The 15,737-nt window shown below is 41.7% G+C and overlaps 1 pseudogene; it reads right to left on the reverse strand.

The window, feature by feature from the left end:
- Positions 1-1,622: 1,622 nt before the first annotated feature.
- LOC111182444 (heterogeneous nuclear ribonucleoprotein A1-like) lies at positions 1,623-3,936 on the reverse strand (annotated as a pseudogene).
- Positions 3,937-15,737: the final 11,801 nt, after the last annotated feature.

The following is a 15,737-nucleotide window of genomic DNA, read 5'->3' on the forward strand; positions in this document are numbered from 1 at the left end:
AAGCCAAGAGAGCGAGAGGGTTTTGCTCTGTAACAAATTAACCCAAACTAAGCAGCTTGAAACCTCACCCATTTATTATCTCACTGTGGATTTATCTCACTTGATCTACTCACAAAGGATCAAGTCCAGGCTGGCTTAGCTGGCTTAGGGTCTCACCAGCTGCATTGAGAGCCGGTCAGCTTCCATTCCTTCCTGGTACTTGGGGGCCTTTTTCGAGCTCAAGTGGGTGTCGGGAGAATTGAGTTCCTTGTGGTGATGGGATGGAGGCCCTTAGCTCCTCGAGGACTCTGTCATTTTCTGCCATGTGGCTCTCTCCATAGCCAGTTCACATAATAGCAGCTGGCTTCTTTGAGGCCAGTAGGCGAGTCTCCTTCCAATCTGCTAAAACAGTCTTAGATAATGAAATGAAATCACGGGAATACATCTCATCACATCAGCCATATTTTATTGCTTAGAAACAAGTCTCAGGTTCCTCCCACATTCACCCAAGGAGAAGATTATAAAATTCAATGTCATTCAGTGGGGGTCGCCTTAGGGTATGTCTGCCAGAGGAGGGGAGAGAGGCGAGAACAGCAGAGCCTGGGGACTGTGGGAACTGGAAGACTGAGCTGGGAGAGGGACAAACAGAATTTAGGCAGCTACTTACGTGTCTGGGACTTTGGGGAGACAGAGAAACTTACAGGGCACATTTTAGCAGTTGGGCATGATAATCCCCTCCACTCTGTCTCTGGGACTATTCGGTGAAAATCTGTGTTGTTCTTCCAAGATTCTGGAATCAAGTTTGGGTTGCTGGGTTTTTTGTTTGTTTCTGTTTAGTTTGTTAAAAGCTTAATCCTCAAACTGATCAAAGAAAAAAACCTACTTCTAAAAAAACCCAACTTTTCATACAATTAGAAAACATAAAGCTTTACTTAACTACTTAATGAGGGGATCAGCAGAAAGACAAAAGAGCTGGCAAGAAGAGCATTTGAGAAATAAGGCTATAATAGTGAGAAAACGAATGCAAAAATGAGAATGTCAGATCAGATATAAAGCTGATCGACTTCCTTTAGAGCAATAATAACATAACATTTGGGGTTATCTTCTGTCAGGTCAAACACACACACACACCATATCAGCTTTTATAAGTTAACCTCTAACTTTATGGGGAAGTTAAGTGGACGGACCCTCATCAGCTGTGGTTAGTTGGTCAAAGCAGTTATGTCCCCCCAAGAAGACCTTACCAGAAAGAAGCGTGATATTTAAAAATCAAGATGGTCCAGTTATATTTGGTTAAATATTTTGCTACTTATGATACAGAGATAAAGAACACTTAGTAATACTTTGAAACTGAGGAATGCATGTGGTGTAGCATTATTACCAGCTTAGAGATAACGAAACTAAGGTTCAAATAAGTTAGCGTAACTGGCAAAAATCAGAGAGTCCAACTCTGGCCTGTCTTTCCACTATAACAGAGAAATCTAATCAGGTAAATACTAGTTGTCTAATATAGGAAAAGATCTACTTTTTGTCCTTAGAATTTCAATTAATTAGAAATTCAGTGAGTTACTACAAGAACATAAGACTTTTCAGGTAGTAATCACATAATGTTTCAAAAGTCAGTTTTCTTACCAAATGTGAAGGCTTTTCACAGCTTTATCTTTACATAAGAAAGCTGATGACAGATTTCTTGCAGGTTTTGAACTGGCGTGTGTATTACTTGTCAACAACAGTAATGTATCAGATATCAACAATCATAATGGCATAAGAAAGGAAACTCTACAGTGTGTATGGAGAATGGCCCAAGTACCTTCTTCCTTAAAAGGGAGAAAATGTTTTTTCTTATGTATCTGTCAAATTCAATCAAAAGTCATGTTTGAAAGACCGTCTGAAATTATCTGAAACTTGTAAATAGGCAGAAAAGATTACAAGGTGTTCTTAGACTGTGGTGCTGCGCTTGACCTCCTATTCATTGAACTATTTCACAAATCTTTGGGAACAGAGGTTAATTTGTAGAATTTCGTTCAGTGGAGATGTAAATAATTTATGTTCACTAGAATAGATAACCTCAAAGGCAATAGTTTGTTGCCCTGTTGGACATTGACCAGTTTTACATCTAACCCAGCAATCTTACCAAACACTGCCTCAAAATACCTTACTTCTTCAGTGCTCTTTACACTGGTTTTAGTGTCTTACCAGTTCCTCATTGATTAGTGAGTTACAGAACACCTTTGACATATGTTCATTTTATATTTATATGAGTCATGATTTTTTCCTTCTTGAAAACCATACTTTATCCGTCATCATGTCTCCATTGTAAAATAGGAGAAACTTGATAGAATGACCACTGATTTGGGAACTAAAACACCTAGATTCTATCACTCACTTGCTGCATGATCTTCACATGATCTTCAGCAAATCACATAAGCTCCTTGAGGCTCAGCTTTCTCATCTGTTAAATGGGAGTAATAGTAGTGCCTTGTCTGCAGGGAATAATAATAGTTGTGAGAGTCAAACAAGGGCATGGAACAGGCTCAGTGAGTGAATATCTTTGTCCCCAAGCTGTTTACTGACAGCACGTAAGCTTTTGTAACAAAGGCTGCTGGTTTCCATGCTGTTTACTGACAGCACGTAAGCTTTTGTAACAAAGGCTGCTGGTTTCCATGAAGGGGAGCTGGTAATAGGATTCCTCAGAGGTTTTTGTTTTCGTTTTTGTTTTTGAAAAAGACACATTTATTCGGCATGATGATCAGACTATTATATTTAGCAATCAACAGCATGGGTGCAAAACAAAAAATCTACATTAAAACCCTTTGTTGAAATGCTTTACACTTTCCACAGAACAAAAACTAAAATAACCTATTATACAATTAGTCACAAATACAGTCCTTGAGATTTTTTGCCCATACACATGGGTATTGTCTAAAACATGTCTTCTTTGTAGCACCACCACTGTGCTTGGCTGAGTTCACAAATCTGTTGTAGCCTGTAGCTTCCCCGTCACTTCTCTGGCTCTCCTTTCCTGCTAAGCTTTGTTTCCTGGCAGTAATTACAACCTTCTGCCACTGCCATAGCTCCTGCTGCTGCTGGAACCGCCATAGCCACCTTGGTTTTGGGGTTTGGCAAAGTATTGGCCTCCACCACCATAGAGGCAAGAACTTCTGTCTCCAAAGTTTCCTCCTTTCACGGGTCCAAAATTTGCAGATTGATTGTTGTAACTGCCAAAAGCATTGTAGCTTCCACCACCTCCTAAAGTGCTTCCATCATTACCGAATCCATTATAGCCATCCCGCTGCCACCAGAGCCACCGCCACCACGGCTGCCACCAAAGGCATCTCGACCACTGACGTTCCCTCCACGACCAAAGCTGCCATTCCCACCAAAACCACCGCCACGACCACCATCAAAGTTTCCAGAACCACTTCGACCCCTTTGGCTGGATGAAGCACCAGCCATCTCTTGCTTAGATAGGGCTTTCCTTACTTCACAGTTGTGGCCATTCACAGTGTGGCGTTTCTGAATGACAATCTTGTCTACGGAGTCATGGTCATCAAAGGTTACGAAAGCAAAGCCTCTCTTTTTGCCACTGCCTCAGTCAGTCATGATTTCAATCACTTCAATTTTTCCCATACTGTTCAAAATAATCTCTTTGGCGATGTTCTTCAGGGTCTTCTTTAATGCCACCAACAAAAATCTTTTTCACAGTTAAGTGGGCACCAGGTCTTTGAGAATCTTCTCTTGAGACAGCCCTCTTTGGTTCCCCAACTCTTCCATCCACCTCGCATGGCCTTGCCTTCATGGCTGCACCCACCTCCTCCACAGTGGCATACGTGACAAACCCGAAGCCTCTGGAGCGCCTGGTGTTTGGATCCCTCATTACCACACAATCTGTGAGCACTCCCCGCTGCTCAAAGCGGCTCCTCATGGGCTTCCCTGGTGGCGCAGTGGTTGAGAGTCCGCCTGCCGATGCAGGGGACACGGGTTTGTGCCCCAGTCCGGGAAGATCCCACATGCCGCGGAGTGGCTGGACCCATGAGCCATGGCCACTGAGCCTGCGCGTCCAGAGCCTGTGCTCCGCAGTGGGAGAGGCCACAACAGTGAGAGGCCCGCGTACCGAAAAAAAAAAAAAAAAAGTAGCAAAAACAGTGTTTGGAAGGTTGGCTGCAGGGCAGAATAAGGAGTTAGAAAGTGATCAAAGGTGATTCACAGTGTTAAATGGAAAATATACCCTGGAGCTTACCTTCACGTGGTCCAAGGTGTTTCCTGAGCAAATGGCATCACTTAGAGAAGTGATGCAGGGCCAGAGAGTGGGGAGAGAGGGTCTACAGTGTGCATTTCAATGACAATGGGAAATAGTCACTCTGACCAATGCTCTTCTTTGGGCTGATAACTAAAAATCCACCCTACAAATGCCAACTGTATAGCTGTAAGTATGGTACTTTACTAAAGTTCCAAATGTCACGAGAAATAAAGGTCTTTATGGTGTTATGAAATGCTTATACCTGAATGTGAATGAAGTCACTGACAGCTATTTCGTGGAGTGCAGGAGAGAGATTATCAGGACGCTGGGCACCAGTGGGGAAAAGTAAAAAATGCAGAGGCTGAGGGCAGAAATAGATCAAGGGGCAAGCCAGGCTGGCAGCTACCCATGGTGCCACCCCATAATGGGCACCAAGACATCACTGGAATAGGAGGAAATGTTGTGCCAGTTAGCTCAGATTTCCACATGGAGTTTCTTGCTTTATTGGGAAGCTAATGGGTCCTGCTCTCACCAATTCCCCAAAATACAATTGGGCATTTGAAAAGCCATCCTCCCATAGGCCAGCTGCTTGGTGCTGTTTCGGCCTCTCCATCAGTGATGGAACGTGGATAGGCTGACCGTCCTACAATGAGGACAAAGTCAGCCTAAGCTCTGGCACCTCGTGAGTTTTGACCTGGTGCAGTCAACAAAGAATGAGGGTTCTGCTTTACTGTATGTGTCTTAACCCTCTAAGAGGCCTCCCAAAACATTGTCCGGTTCAGGAAAAAATAAAACGGAAGGAATACAACATCTACCAAAAAAATGAAAAACGTTTGCCATTGTGAAAGTCATAAAAAGGCTTTAAACATATTTTAATAAAACTTTACAACTACATTCATTCGTTCTCCCTTATCATTAGTGAACATGAATAATGCTATGGAAGAATTGTGAAATAAAAGACATTTCTGGCACCTCCCTGGGGGTCCAGTGGTTAAGACTCCATGCTTCTACTGCAGGGAGCACAGGTTCAATCCCTGATTGGGGTACTAAGATCCCACATGCCACATGGTGTGGGGAAAAGAAAGACATTTCCTTTTTTTTTTTTTAATTTTTATTTATTTATTTTTGTTTGCGTTGGGTCTCCATTGCTGCACGTGGGCTTTCTCTAGCTGCAGAGAGCAGGGGCTACTCTTTGTTGCGGTGCGCAGGCTTTTCATCCTGGTGGCTTCTTTTGTTGCGGAGCATGGGCTCTAGGTGCGCGGGCTTCAGTAGTTCGGCACACGGGCTTAGTTGCTCCACGGCATGTGGGATCTTCCCGGACCAGGGCTCGAACCTGTGTCCTCTGAATTGGCAGGCAGATTCTTAATCACTGCACCACCAGGGAAGCCCCAAAAAAGACATTTCTAAGAAAGTTAAAATATAATGCTACATTTGTTCTAAATAACAAGCCCTTAATTCGAAAGAGATATACAATTTTTTAAAGAGAAAATTCATTTCTTCCCTTCAACCACCAACTAAATAAATGTTGAACAAACATGGGAAGTCCGTTGGTTTGGGGGAGTTCCATATTGCTACCCTACTTTGGGCACCACATGTCTATAACCAGCCCTGGCTCACCATATCTACTCCCCCGCCCCAATATAGGTATATATTTTCTTTTGGTTTCGCCTGAATGCATTTGATTTCTTTATTCAACAAGCATATATTGTATGTCAACTGCATGTCAAGTACTGTCCTAGGTACTCTAGAATATTATCACATTTTATCTTTATAGCAAACCTTTCAGGTTGTTTACAAATGAGAAAATTCATTTCAGAAGCTAACTTCCCAGACTCCCAGACACAATATTAATTTAGTGAATTGATTTTTTTCCTCAACACATTCCAAAAAGGATTTAAGTCTTTTCCATTAAAAATAAAATCCTACATCTAATGTATGGAGTTTCTGAGTAATGATGGTGCATTGGACAGATGTGTTTACCTTGGCTCTCTCATGGAGGCCCACAAAAAGGCCAGCAATGGAGTTCTGTTAAAGAGACTCATAATTTACACAAAGTCAGTGGAGAGGAAACAGCAGCAACAGCATGTGGAAAGTGGTAAAAAGCATCTGGCTTGGTCAACTCAAGAGAGCCAAGAGCCAAACCAGAGGAGGGGAAGCCCAGAAACCACCAGCACTGCCTTGCAGAATTTCACGAAATCTCAGAAACAAGCAGCACCAGGTACCCTCTGAAATCGAGGGTAAAATCAGAGTCAAAAACAGGACGGTGGCTTGAAAAATCTGTTAAGAAGCAGTAGATCCCTTCCCCAACCTCAGCAAAATGGTGTACGTTTATTTTGAGAAAATGGTGAGCCGGAGAGACTCTGCCCCAGAACACCAGGCAGAGTGAGGTTTGAGGTACCACACTGGAAACAGGAGGCTTTGGGAAGGTTGTCCACTGAATCTGGAGCTGCTCCCAGGCTCCTCCCTCACTGGCAGCCGAGTCCTCCACCAAGGACTGGGACATTCTTCTCTGGTCATAGAAAATAATCCCACATAGACTGACACTGTAGACCCACAGTGAAATGTGCCACCCCATGATACTTAAGTGGAGTCTGCCACATACAGAGTCTGCAGTCAGCATTTAGTCCCTCATTCGTAAACATGGACAGAGAGCCTCGGACTGCAATTGAACACTTGGGGAAAGCTTCTAACGTGAAAAAAGAAAGCCCCAAACTAATAAACAGAAGAAAGAAACTTGGAGGAAACAGAAAATATGTGGGGAGAGGCAGGGGGAGACTTTTTCACTAAGATCTTCAAAGGAAGAGAAGATATTTTCCACAGGTCCCAAGAAGAGAATGTAATTAAAAAAAAAAAATCAGGAAACAGGAGAGTTGCAATATACAGTTGAGGAGTGTCATAAACAGACTTCCAAAAATGTCCCCACAAGATCCCCACCCTCCAGTTATGCAAACACTAATCTTGGTACTACTGTGAAGGGACTTACATGTGCAATTAAGGTTACTGATCAGCCAATCTTAAAGAAGGGAAATGATCCTGGATTACCAAGTAAGTCCCAAAGTAATCACACGAGCCCTTAACTACAGAAGATGAATCCCAATGATTAAGTGAGATTTGAGATGTGAAAGGGCTGTGCAGTGTCGGGGCCTCAAGTAAGGACACTACCTGAGAAAGGCCTCTAGGCCTTCTAGCCTAGAATTCTAGAACTGGCCAAATTATCAGTGAAGCATGATGGTAGACTAATGACATTAGACCAGTTAGCTCTCACGAATGTACCTCCCAGCATCATTCTCAGAAGCTTCAACAAAACCAGGACTTTAACCCTGGGAGAGGAAGAGACAGGATTCAGGAGCCACGGGACCGGGGACGGGGGAGGCAGGAAGTGCTGGTCTTATAATAAACTTTGTAGAAATATCAGATCCTTAAGATTTGATTAAAATAAACATGGAAAAATAGGCATATTGTAAAAATAGAGGAATAAAGAAATGAGGAAACAGATTCAAGAAAACAACCTGGGGTAAACTTAATATCTCAAATGCAAACTGTCTGGCCTCAATTAATTCCAAGAACTAGACCACAAATTTGGCTTCATTCTTCCAAGGTGCTGAGATACACAGTCAGTTACAAGATTTATAGTGTCCATAGGACAAACACACCACAGCTGTTCAACAGAAACGCAGCTTTTCCTAATACCTGAGACAAATTTTTCCCGTGGGTCCTCATAAAAAGGACACTGCATAATGTTGTCGTCGGTGTACCTGAAACTATCCCAAAGATGTATACAACAGTAAATTTTCCCATTGCTCTTTCTTATCATGTCCATCAAAACAGGCGGATGGCAAAAAAATGGAAACACAATTTAGAGTAAGTGCCTGAGCGGAAAGCGCATGTTCCAAGGGTAACATTAAAAATGCTTGTCTTTCAATCAGTCCTCGATGAGCATTGCTTCTTACAACCTGGGATTTTATTTTTTCTTGCATCTCCATATTTACCCCAGGTTGGGATTTAGAAACATGAGGCAGATCAGACAAACTCAGGTAGGCAAAAGGTCTGAGATTTTTATCTTACTTGCAGGCTAACCATTTAGCCGGCCACAGTTTCATGTGTGCTGACAGAAGACAATCCTGGGTTAGGGACAAAGGACTGTATTACAGCAACAACAGTAATCAGAGTATCAGCATTTGTGCTGGTTCGCCAAACCTCAATTCCCATAGGACAATGCAACGAAGACCAGATGACACCTGCACATACTCTGGGTTGAAATACTCTGTGTTTAGGAAAACTGCGTCTTTTATAATGAGCAGTATGTCTGCCTTTTGCTCTCAAGAAAGACACTATCTCTAGCTTCCAAGGTTGTAAGCAAACCTGTTCTTTGCTCCAGAGGCTGAGACTTCATCTTCCAAAACCTTTCTACAATATCCATGAAAAGATAGTCTAGAACAAATTTGCAAGATAAGTGCAAGTTGTGCAGAAACACAACAGAACCATGGAAAACTGCCTGCCAAGAGTGAGTGGGTAGGAGGAATGACAGAAGGCAGATTTCAAGAGGAAGTCTCAAGAGAAGGCTGTGGAGTCCCAAGAAAAAATGTATCCCAAGCCTCAACAAGATACGAAGTTCAGATCGTAACAATAGTTGTCACTGGTACAAACAAATGGAGCACCTTTCTGCTCCCAGGTGGCCCTACACCCTAGGGCCTGGCTCTCTTCCTCCAGCTGGCAACTGGAGGAAGGTTGGAACAGAGAAGTGCAAAGGGCACAGGCCAAGGGTCTCCAAAGGAAGTTTCCCAAAAGCTGCTACAAACTTTGCGCTACAAACTTTGTGCTTATATCCCATTGGCCAGAACTCAGTCCCATGGTCACTATGACCTGCAGGGGAGGCTGTGAAATGTAGTCTTTATTCTGAGCAGCTACATGCCATGCTTTGAGCTCTATTACTACAGAAAGAGGGGATCGCTACAGTCTCTGCCACACCTTTCAAGGCATTTTCCAAAACAAGGAGTTCCTTTGGGGTAGCAAGAGTTCCTTTGCTACCCCAGAGGAACTCTAGGCCACTGCTAAAATACATTTTTTAAACTTGGCACACTAGAATTCTGTGTAAAGACCCTTAGAGATCTCCTAGTGCTACCTGCTAATATTATAGGCAAGATACATGAGTGTTATTTATGCCAGACTATATGCAAATTAGCAATAGATTTTAATTGGTTTAATGCACATTCATTTGGCAAACATTTATTGAGCACCAACTGTGTACCACACACCATGTTCAGTGTGATCATCTCACTTAAGGAGCAATAACTTTCCATTGGGACTCACAGCTGTACACCCCAGGCCAAGCTTCATAAAGAATTTTCATATCACAATACCTTCAGAGTTTTGTTTTCATTTTACTAATCAGGAAGCCAGAGGCTCAGAGTAATGAAGTAGTTTGAAAAAAATTAAGCATAGAATTAGGTTGTAGAAAAGGAACGTATATCCCACGTCTTTCTTTTCTTCCCTAGCCTGGTGCTCTGTGCCAAGGTGTGTTCTTCCATCATGCTATTCCCTTCTCAACATGCTAGCCAAAAAGCGGATAAATGATTTGATCAGTTTGTGTTTTTTCTTTGGTTTTTATTCTCAGAAGATTTCTTATATAAGATTTCCTGAATTTCTAAATGTTTTTGTTTGACTGGGATGATTAAAGCTATGGTAACTCTTTCTCATCAACTTTAATATTGGCTTTGATTTAGAATACATTGTTTGGGGCTTCATATTATTTTAAGATTACATTAAAAATTTCCACAACAATCTGTAACCAAAAGATGGGAAGATGCTCTCCCTACAATGCTTATTTCAAATGTACTGCAGGAAGTGGAGTCAAACAAACTGGACCTTGTTTATCAGTCCCAAGGGGCACATAACATTTCTAAGAACTGAGCAAAATAATAGGTAATACAGAGCATCTACAGTATTCCCATAAGAATAAATTTTCTATACCCTCTAAGTCTTCATCTTTCTGGCCTGGAGTCTCCCATTTAGTTAAACATCGTATACTACACCCAAACCTCTGTATTTTGGGAAGTACGTATTTTTTTAAATGACTTCACTCACGTAAAAATCTAACTTTTGGAAGAAAGCAGATTAAGTCCACTTTGCACTTTTATAGAAGTGAAAGTTGTTTTAACTTCTCAAGGAAGTCTTGAAAACAAGAAAAAGATGTTATATTGAGTAGAGGCAATTCTAAAATCATATCATTACTGTTATTTTCTCTGTGACAAAACTTCAATAAATGCCGTAAAGTGCTATTCATTGCCAAGGGGATTTCTAGACACTTTTAAATTCCCAGCAACCTCTAACTTCAGATGACAAGAATAGAAATCTTGGTGTTGGGAAGACAGCTGGCCGAATCAGATTTATATCTGCCTCTGTCCAGACTTTCTTGGGCATCTAATTCCACAGTAAACAATCACTACCACTTCTCAGGGATTTACTCTTTGCCTTTTTACTGGTCTGAGGCCTTAATATTTATTGTCTTATTTAATGTTCCCAATAGATTATGTGGTAGGTACCGTGTGGCTGAAGGTACCATATTCAACCTGCGGCTGAAGAATACTCAGCTAGTAAAGGAACTGAGTGTAGATGCAGCCACATACAAATGAACGTTAATCTCCCTAACATATAAGCTTACAAATCAAATAATAAGGACAATTGAAATGTGGACAAATGACAAAAATATGGAATTCACAAATGAAGCAATACATGGGGCCTATAAACACATGGAAAGATATTCAAAGTCAGTTGAATCTATCAAAATTGCCTAAGCAATTTAAAAAACTCATCAGTTTTGGGGACACTTCTTGATAGAAATAATTAAAGAAAAAGTTTATTCCATAATAGAGAGGATCATTTAAATTAACATAATTAAATTTCACAAGATGTGCTTGAGAACTCTGGAAATTACAGACTGTTAAAACTGCATCAGTGGGGGCTTCCCTGGTGGCACAGTGGTTGAGAGTCTGCCTGCCGATGCAGGGGGCACGGGTTCGTGTCCCGGTCTGGGAAGATCCCACATGCCGCGGAGCAGCTGGGCCCGTAAGCCATGGCCGCTGAGCCTGTGCATCCGGAGCCTATGCTCCGCAATGGGAGAGGCCACAACAGTGAGAGGCCCGCGTACCGCAAAACAAGAAACAAAAAACTGCATCAGTGGGACCAAGATGGAATAGATTCATTTCTCCCTATTCCTCCCTCTAAGTACAGCCAAAGCCCTGGGCATTATATATAAAACAAACACCAGAAGACCTGAAGGGTGGAAAGAAAAAGGTAGCCCATCTAGAGAACTTGGACCCAAGGAACAACACGATGGTGAGTTCTCTGGTTTTTGTGTGATATATTCTGAACTGGATGCTAGAGAAGCTGGCAACCCAGAGAGGCCAATGGCAGCAAGAAAAGCTCTTTCTGGCTGAAGGACTAGAAAAGAGGCAGGCTAGTGAGACAGAAAACTTTTAGACAATAACCACCCTATCCAAGCCAAACACCACAGAAAAGAAACATGGCCCCACCACCATCCATGCAAAGGTCAACTGGGGACCCGGACTTCAACCCTTGAGCAGCTGTAACAAGACACACTGTGTCAGTAGGGTCCATGTCATTTTCCTGGTATGTAAAAACCTCCCAAACTAACAGAAAAGGGACAATTCAAATAGCAGTTTTCCTGGACTCTCAAGGCAGAATAACAAATCCTTTTGCAAGTCAGGTGGCTCTCATATCTCTGCTTTCAACAAAAACAAAGGAGTTAGAAGTAGTGGCAGGGCCTGCTGGTGGTCCCTGCAAATGGGAGGGGGTCATACAGTCTTTTAGGGTTCAGACTCTTTTTAGGGTATAAACTGTTAGGGTTTAGGGATTACTACCATAGAGGCCTGCGCAGAGTCTCCTTCTCTGCTATAGCTGGTCACGCTCTGACTTCATATTTGAAACCGTTGTGCAATTTTCCACATTGCGGTTGCGCCAGCCTCTACAAGGCTCCCAGTAGCCAGCATGTTTCATGAATAAGGAGCAAAACCTACCGATCGCTGTCCAGTCCTCCATGATTGCATAGTTTGGGTGCCCCAATTCTACCATACTTGTTCACAAAGTTCCCACGAACGTGCTGACTGCTGGGATGGGGTCTAAACTGCACCTATCATCTGGGTCCTATCACCATTCACCCTGCTCCACAAATTCCTCCTCCCCCATCTCTTATATTCCTTTTTACCACTGTCCTCGGGGCCTTCCTCACCTTTGGCTCTTCCCCATCAGAGCAGTAACAAATATCCTGCCTCAATATTTCCCCACCAAACTATTGTCCCATTGCGCCTTTCCCGTCTCAATCCAACAACCTGTAGTCTCTACTCAGTCTTCCACTCACTCAAAGTTTCATTCTGATTTTAAATGTTAAAGTGTTCATAAGTGCACGAACACGAGCAAAATGAAAATATTTTCATTGTAAACATATCAAATATTCTAGAAATAGAGTCAAAAGTCAAAGCATTTCTCCACCCAGTACTACTCCCAACCTTTCCATTACACTTTCCCATATAAAATTTGGCGTGGTTCCTTCCCCACTTTCCTCTAGGTATTTATACACAGGTCTGTTACGTATATAGTTTCATGTTGCACGGCATATCCCTCTTTCCCGTGAGTTGTTCTGAAAAGTTATATATATATGGATCCCTTTTCTTCTTGAACATTGCATGGTGTGTTGTAGAAAGGGTGCGCCATGATTTCCTATTAATGGGCTTGAGATTATTTCCAATTTTCTTTCCTGTTGATGGACTTTCAGGTTATCTCTATTTTTCCCCTTAAAAACAGTATCATAATGATCAGCCTTCTATGTAACTTTGCTCACCTCAAAGTTCATCTGAGGAGAGTGGGGAAGAAGGAGTTAAAGTACCTGCCCTTTTGTTCTGAGGAAAGAAGGCAGGTGACACATAAACTCCTTGTAAATGTGCTGAAAACTTGACCTTCTGGCTAATAGACTAATGATATTTGCTAGGAGATCTCTTATCTATGGAATGCTCTTAGTAGGATATGGCTGGTGAAGAATTGTTTATGGTAAATAAAGTTAGAATTTATGGATTCGTGAGGCAAGACTCCTGAGAAAGTCACACAAGCTGTATAACTATATAGGGTACAAAATGGTAAGGTTGCCTTACCTCCAGGCTCCCTGCTGTGTGAGATGTCCCACAAATGTCATGTGAGATCTTATCTATTACTTGTCCAAAGTAGGAATGAAAGACCCAGGAGGTATGCAGGATTTTGTAGACTTCCTGCTTAGCCAGTGCCTTGATCACTTGTGTTCTTGAAATTATGAGTAAAGCTCTATATGGATAAAACCTCTGATGCATGCAAGCCTGATGCGACAGTCTGATACTGTGTGTTAGCTCAGAGATTACTGGAAGTTACCAAGTTACCATCCAAGAAGGCTGTAGCAGTTTCTATTCTCACCAAGAGTATGGGTTTCTCAGCAACACTGACTAGTTCCAACAATTCAAGGGCCAATAACCCACTGCCATTTAAATTCGTATTTTTGTTTATTAATATCATTTTTTCATTTGTTGGTTCTTCGGATCTGCGTGTGCGTATGTGTGTGTGTGTGTGTGCGCGCACACATTTTCTACTAGTATTATTTGCCCCTCTTTCTTAGGTTAAATTTTCTTATTCTTAGTAATTTGAGAAACATCATACTATAATGATGAAGTATGTAGATTCTAGGTTCAAATCCTGATTTGCCACTTGCTAACAGGCATGTTGCCTTAGAAAAGTTACCTAGGTTCTAGTTTCCTCATTGAATGCCCATACCATAAGGTCATGTGAAGATTATGAGATAATGCATGCAAAACACCAAGAATATAATCTGGTACATAGTAAATGCTTAAACAATGATAGCCAGCCAAAGGAGCTCTTTATATATTTTGTGCATTAATTCTTTGATTATTAAATGTGTTGTGAATATTTTCTCCTAGTCTGGGGCTTATGTTTTAACTTTGCTTAAACTTTGTTTAAATTTGTCAGGAAGGAAATTTTTTTTTTTTTTTTGCGGTACGCGGGCCTCTCACTGTTGTGGCCTCTCCCGTTGCGGAGCACAGGCTCCGGACGCGCAGGCTCAGCGGCCATGGCTCACGGGCACAGCCGCTCCGCGGCATGTGGGATCTTCCCGGACCGGGGCACGAACCCGTTTCCCCTGCATCGGCAGGCGTACTCTCAACCACTGCGCCACCAGGGAAGCCCAGGAAATTTTTTATGCAGTCAAATCTGTCATTCTTTTCCTCTGTGTAACCTGATTTTTCATCTGAACCATTTTATCGAATTGACCATTTCAAATTTCAGTTGTTTTCTTTAACCCACTTTTTGATTTTGTGGTCAAATCTTAAGAGCCTTTTTTGGTCTCGGCAGACATCACTCTTGCATTTCTTTCATGGAAGATAATCATCAGCCACTCCTTTTTCACTTTTCCCCTAAAGATCATGTTCTTTTTGCTCTTGCTTCTCTTTCCACCATCATACTCCCTGGATAATCTTATCGACTCTAATGGTTTCAACAATCCCCCTAGGCACATAACACTGAAATTTTCAGAGCAGTATTTCCCACGGTTTATTAGGTATTTCTTTCTTTTTTTTTAATTAATTTTTATTGGAGTATAGTTGCTTTACAATGTTGCATTAGTTTCTGCTGTACAGCAAAGTGAATCAGCTATACGTATACATATATCCCCTCTTTTTTGGATTTCCTTCCCATTTAGGTCACCACAGAGCACTGGGTAGAGTTCCCCCTGATATACAGTAGATTCTCATTAGCTATCTATATTATACATAGTAGTGTATATATGTCAATCCCAATCTCCCAACTCATCCCACTCCCCCTTCCCCCCTTGGTATCCATACGTTTGTTCTCTACACCTGTGTCTCTATTTCTGCTTTGCAAATAAGTGCATCTGTATCATTTTTCTAGATTCCACATATAAGCAATATTATACGATATTTTTCTCTGACTTACTTCACTCTGTATGACAATCTCTAGGTCCATCCATGTCTCTGCAAATGGCATAATTTCATTCCTTTTTATGGCTAATATTCCATTGTATATATGTACCACATCTTCTTTATCCATTCCTGTTAATGGACATTTAGGTTGCTTCTGTGACCTGGCTATTGTAACTAGTGCTGCAGTGAACATTTCGGTACGTGACTCTTTTTGAATTATGGTTTTCTCAGGGTATATGCCCAGTAGTGGGATTGCTGGGTCATATGGTAGCCTAGTTTTACTTTTTAAGGAACCTCCATACTGTTCTCCATAGTGGCTGTATCAATTTACATTCCCACCAACAGTGCAAGAGGGTTCCCTTTTATCAGGTATTTCTAACGTATGTTCCACAATCACCTTAAATTTCTTCTAAAACTGAACTTTATATACCCTCTATACATATACTAAGATATAATGTTTGCTAAGGAATACTGTTATGCCTTTTTCTTTCACTTACAACAACGAGTATGTGTGAAATATATTTAAT

Source organism: Delphinapterus leucas, chromosome 9 (assembly GCF_059928025.1).
Source record: "Delphinapterus leucas isolate spDelLeu-1000000601 "Yukka" chromosome 9, BTC_Dleu_Yukka2, whole genome shotgun sequence".
Lineage (NCBI taxonomy): Eukaryota > Metazoa > Chordata > Mammalia > Artiodactyla > Monodontidae > Delphinapterus > Delphinapterus leucas.